Here is a 6,611-nt window from a genome sequence, read left to right on the forward strand (position 1 = left end):
GCCCTTGGAGGGCAATGCTGCGCTAGCTCATCACGGCGTTAAAGGGGAGCTGCAACGTTTGCTAACCCAAGTCGATGTTATGATTCAGGATCCTGGGTAGATTGTGGGGCAGATTGATTCCTGGGCCAGTTCAGAGCCTGGCACGGGGACAGAGAGGAGGTGGCTTGCACCTCGGCAAGCCCCACAGTGCTGGGGCCCAGTTCAGCCCCACAGTGCTAGTTAGGGCAGCATTAAGCATCCCCAACTTCCAGTCCAGCTGCCACAACCCTACAGACCTGGTGGCCCCTTGGGGAAGGAGCAGGCCCCTGGCCTGCTCTGGAACAGCCCCATGCTCGTGGGGTGAGGTGTTCTCGAGCCTGGTGCTCTCTTGATGGCTCCTGTGGGCCAGCGTCGCTGGTAGAACATGGCCACAGTGCAGGAGGGAATCCCCCCTCCCTCTATATAAACAACATCTTAAAAGCAAAGCAATTGAGAACTATGTCCTCTGGCTCTCACTTGCCAAGACCTCCACCCCTGAGTGTGCCAGGAACACAGCCCTCGCACAGCTTTAGACAGCAGCAATGCCAACCCAGGAACCAGGGATGCCTGAGCTCAGCTTTTCAGTTCTCCTCTAGATTTGGAGCGTGGGATTATTTGACGTCATTTCTGCCTCCTTCAAAGGGACATTATCAAGGGTTTTGCAACTGGCCAGGCTGTCCCGAGGCTGGCTGGCCCTTTAAAGATATTTGTGGTCTGGGCTCAGCTAGTCCTATTCCCAGCCCCTTTAAAGAGAGTATGTCCTGAAGGTGTTTGAAAATTTCATTAACAACGGGGGTGGGGGAGGGTCTGTAATCATTCCCTTCCCCCCACCCCCCAGTGTCACTTCAGCAAGGAAGAAACCATGACTGACTATAACAACTGTGGTCAAATGCCCACAGAAAACAAGCTGACTAATAGAGAGATTTTTGCTACTATGTCCATGCAGCTGCAGTAACCTTAGGTGTCACTTGAAGGTAGAGACAGTTTAAGGCTTCTAGACAAAAACTCACCAACAGAAGGTAGCCCAGGAAAAGATATTACCTGACCCACCTTGTCCCACTAATATCCTGGGACCAATAAGGCTACAGTTACACTGCCTAAACCCAGGATTGTCATATTGATGGGGTCCTTTTAAGTAGATACTCAGGAGCCTACTTAATCTAGTTTCCTCACACCATGAACTGGCTGACTATTTACTAATTTAATATGTATTTCGAAAGCAACCAGCACTGTAGCAGCCAGGACCAACCTTTGTAAATCTCTGGAGAAGTGCTAAGTATTAATATTCATGGGCATTGCTGGATGGGGAGGGGGGGAGGATAAGTAGATGAAATGCCTGCACAAATGCCCGACCCAAAAAAGCTTTGACAGCTTTACCTTTCACATATTCCTGGCCCGCTCTGCAGATTTCCAGCTTAACTGGAGAGTCTGGATTTCTGCAGCATGCAAGGAGGGTTGTTCTCAGAGCATCCCTAGTAGCCTGCAGGAGTCTTTAGGTGCTGGGAGGGGTAGGGTGACCAGATAGAAGCTGTGAAAAATCAGGAGCGGGGGTGGGAAGGTAATACGTGCCCATATAAGAAAAAGCCCCAATTATTGGGACTGTCCCAATAAAATTGGGACATCTGGTTTCCCTAGAGGGGGCTGAAGGTAACAGAGGATGATCTGGCTGGAAAATATGTCTCTTAAAATCAGGCAAGAGGCCTAACTCTAAGCTTTGAGAGGGAAGATGCAAAGCCTTCCAAGGCAAGTTGGCAGGTGTAACCGCTCCTTGTCCCTCTGTGGGTGACTTGGCTAACAATGCCTCTGCTATAGGCTTCTCAGAGCTGAAAGCTGTAGCTTAGCAGAGGTTTGATTTCCCACCCTATGCATCTCATGTCCTTGGACCAAGCAAATCCATTCTCCCTTCAGGCTACTGGTGGTTAGAAGCTGCTGTGGTCTCAGCAATGCCAAGCTAAACTGCTCTTGCAGCGATCCTTTCCTGAGTACATCAGTGTGTTGACTCTTTCATTGTAAGCCTGATGGCACAAGAACACTGCCACTGATCACCGGCCACAGAGAGACCTGACAGAGCGAACACAAATTTACTTCACTGCAGTACCACAGATTCTCCCCTCCAGGCCACGTTAAGACATTCAGCTGCCTGGAGCACTCCACTCACACTCACTGGTACCGCATGTTAAGACTGAATTAATTATAGGGCAGCTTAATTTCTGTGGGAAGGAACACTTCCCTTACTAAACAGAGAGAAAACCCAGCAGCACCCTCTGCAAGCAGTTCCCTATCAGCTACTGCACTTCCTCTTTGCTTCGGGCTGAGGTGTGGCTGCTGCTACACATTCTCCTGTTCAGATGTGTTGTCATTAATAAGGACAGAAAGCAGCTGCTAGCGAACAAGTGCAGCGCTTGCAGTGATCCGGCTTGTGTGCATCTCTAGTCTACAGTCTGATGCAAGATATCCCCTGCAAGGGAAGGTAATCGGGAACTGCTGCCTAGGACAGGTCTCAGGGCTCCTGGTTCTATTCCCAGCTCTGCCACAGTGCTGGCTACCTGTTCACCTCCAGAGGCAGGTAAGGCATTGGCTACACTCCATCCTCATCCTGAAAGCTTTAGGGGCTGGTTCTTCTCTCCTTACGCCAGCTAGTTAGCCAGGTCCCATTTGCCGTTGCTGGGGTCAAACTCTCTTGGCTATCACAGGGTTTCACACAGTGCTTCTCACAAATGTACTGAAGGGTCCAAGATCCCATTGTGCTTGGTGCTGTACAAACAGAACAAAGCCAATCCCTGCCCAAAGAGCTTACAATCGAAGATACCTACACGATGGGCACTAGTGTAGATCTTTCAAAATTAGGGTTCTAAGTTGGCCTGGTCCAAAAAATATGTATTTTTAAACGTTTCTGCTCAAACCACGTCATCGGTACATTGAATGCAGCAGGCCCGGACAACCCTACAGTGCCTTCAGGGCCCATGAGCTTCCTCAGATAATTATCCTGCTGGCAAAAATTAAAATGAAGCCACAACAAAAGGTTCCTTGTTTTAAACAAATGACTTCCCTGGGGGAAAGACAGACATTTGTTAAAAGCAACTCTACAGTTTTGCTTCCCCCACTTTAGCCTCTCTCATGCCTCTTCACATAAAGCAGACAGCAGGAGAGGATCAATTTACAAGAGAGAGAATCAGTGAGCACAGGAAGATAGCGGGATTTTAAAATGAATTAGGACCATAAGATCAGGCTGCCCATCTTGCTGATGTGACAAGAGAATGGAAGCTGCTCCTTATCCTCGGGCTAGCGTATAACATACTAGCATCCGATGAAGTGAGCTGTAGCTCATGAAAGCTTATGCTCAAATAAATTTGTTAGTTTCCAAGGTGCCACAAGTACTCCTTTTCTTTTTGTGAATACAGACTAACACGGCTGCTACTCTGAATACTAGCTTGTAGAATTGAAAGTGAATTGAATTGAAAACAGAATTATTTGACAATGGTGCTAATTCTTCACTGTAAGGAACCTTAAGACCAGCTGAAAAGAGGACAAGACTACAGTCTTACGCATCACTTGACTTATGATTTACCTGACATTCAATGGACAGCTTGCACGGATTTGCACAGTTGTGATGTGAAATATTACACACAGAGAATTTGTATGCTCAAGACACCTAAGAAACCCCTCAATGACCTAAACCCAGCTCAGCATAAGTGCAGACAACTAAGCAGAATGTAGACCTGACAGTGCTGCTATTGTTCAATTGTCTTAAGCAGGACTGGAGCGAACCCTGCTAGAAAAAACAGTAAGATTGTTTGTTCTCATAGAATTAAGATGGCAGCTATGAGTTTCATTTTTTAGGAATATAGCTGTCCAAGCCCTTGTCTACACTACAAACTTATGTTGGTATAACTACATCGCTTCATCACTGACCAAACCCCTGGTGTAGACAGCGCTGTCTCTCCCATCAACATAGCTACCGCCTCTCGGGGAGCTTTCCTGTCGGCTGTCACAAAGCGCTACAGCTGCGCCATAAGTGTAGGCAAGCCCTAAGACACCACTGACCAAACTGGGTGCGTAGTCTGGTACTGTAGCTGGCCAACACCTACTAGCTGATTCTTACCAAAGCAAGATACCAAGAACTCCCCTTGGCCTCCTTAAAAGATGGGAAATTAGGGCAAGGAGACTGCTTGACTCAGCCAGGCACTGTACAGACCTTCAGTTTGGTTTAAGGGAGAGGAAAGATAGTCATGCGGTAAACGCAAAGGGTACAAGAAGGGCTATTCGGGATGAGACCAATGGTCCTCATCTCTGAGAGTTGCCTCAATGGGATGCTGCAGAGCAAGAAATTCTGCACCAGACCAGCATGTAATAACTTGCCTATAGGAGTTTATTCTTCATCCCAAGCAGCTGTCAGTTGAATTATGCCTTAAAGAATGTTGTTTTATATCCCTTAACTTCATAATTTTATCCTTTCTTATTTTGTTTTCATTGCCCATAAGTGTTTAACCATTTTGAATCCCACCAAGCTTCTGGCATACACATTTTTGTGGCGATAAGTCACACAGCTTGTGTTATGTCAAGGAGTTTGGAAATTGCTGATTTTTGCAGTTTTGTGTTATGCCTTCTCAGTTTCGAATTTGCTGGTTTTGCCTTTTTTGTACTAAGGACAACAGAGTTCAGTTTCCCTTCTGTAGACCCCTTTATTTCATATGCCTCCATTCTACCCTCTTCTCTGCATTAAACACGCCCACTTTTCACTTTTCCGTCAGATGTGTCTCTCTTTCTGCCTCAACTCATTCTTGCCACCTATTTCTGAACCTGTTTCTGCTAGTCTTTTTGAGACGGGAATAAAAAATTTCAAAAGCACCACAAAACTTGGGGGGGGGGGGGAATACCATTGACTTCAAACGAGACTTAGACACTTCTGAAAAGTTTACCCTGGGTGACCAGAATTCAGGAGTATTTGAGACATTCCATTATGGTGTGTAATAGTTTAATATTTTCTATCCTATTCCCACCTGATTATTTATTATTTTTGACTGCCACTAGTCTACCCCTGAGCAGGGCACTCCTTACAGTGATGCTTAGTTCTTTTTTCTGAGTTGTTTCAGTTAACTTAGGTCCCAGCAATATGTAGTAGTAGTTCAAATATTCCTCTGCAGGGCATATAGCAATAATGAATTTTAACTGTCAGAGTGCTGCCCCCATGCTCCAGGCTGAGAAAGGTTCCTCCCGAGTTTCTCAGTCTTCTCTAGCCTTGAGGAGCCAAAATAACTGTCACCTGACTGCTCCCCCCCTTTTCCAGATGATGAATATATGCACCACTGGTCCAAATATAGAACCTTGGGGCATTCCATTGTTACATTTTTGCCATGTTTGGAATGGACCATTTGTTATCCTAAGCTGTTTCAAAAACAGTTTCTTATTCATGACAGTACATTCCCTGATTCCATCACTATCTTAATGTCTCTAATAGCTTCTTATGACAGGTTTTAGCCAGGGGGATATTTTCCTACCTCTGAAACAGACTTGTCTACAAGAGGGAGATAATACTTATGCAATAGCAGCGTAAGAGGGCTAATTCACTACTGTTTCAGGCACACACAGCCTCACATGGAACATACAAGGAAATGCCGTGTATTATTACGGATGAAATCAGTCACGGTACTTTGCAGATCATGACACTAGATGGTAAATGAGAAGTTTGTTTCAGCCCCACTGATTCTATGCTCTTGAGATGAAGGAAAAACTGCAAAATGGTGACTTCCATCCCCCCACTCCTGGAAACCAGAAACAGATGGGGAATCGGAAAATAATCATTTTTCTGTGTTTCACATACACCTTACCTGAAAAAAAGAGATGCGTTGGAATTGCGGGTAGCTTGTTCGTTAGACATGCAAGAGACACCCAATGCCTTGTGGGCTCCCTCTTATCCTCCTTTTCAAACCATTCAAAGGGGAGCAATTAAGTAGTGTATCAAGTTACATGCTGGTTTCAGAGGAAGTGGTAAATATAGCCAGTGGTTTTTTTTCCCCCCTCTTTCTTCATTTCTTGTGTTTAAAATGCAACACTCAAACATGAGTGGCAATGCAAACTGCCCATAGCCAGATAATCCCCTCTAATGCATTGTCAACCTCAATGTATAAAGTAAAATTCGACAGTTACCTTACATGGCCGTATGTACATAGTTATTCATAACTGCGTCTATGAGTTATTAGGGGATCAGAAATGAACTCCAGCAAGTACGACCGGTCCAACATTACTTTTTAAGTCTCTGGAGAAGCTGGTCCGTGCTCTCTGTGCTGCTAAACAAGCTGCACTCCTCCAGCGATAATAAAATAGAATTTTATACACCATGCCTAGAAGGTCATTGTCTCACTTGTCCTACTAGACTCTAGCTCAGCATTAATTATGCTTCATTTCCAGTATGTAGTCTCCATCCCATATCATAGATACTTTGAACTAATGCTATTTGATGAGGTGCTCAGTGCAAGCCTCAAAGCATTACAGATAATCCTGGTCATTTAATTTGCCTTTAGCGAACCAAGTCTGAGCTGATAATGAGAGGACTTTCAGTTTTAATTTGCTACTTTTAGTCTTTGTTAATTGCT

The sequence above is a fragment of the Dermochelys coriacea genome, chromosome 10 (assembly GCF_009764565.3).
Source record: "Dermochelys coriacea isolate rDerCor1 chromosome 10, rDerCor1.pri.v4, whole genome shotgun sequence".
Classification (NCBI taxonomy): Eukaryota; Metazoa; Chordata; order Testudines; family Dermochelyidae; genus Dermochelys; species Dermochelys coriacea.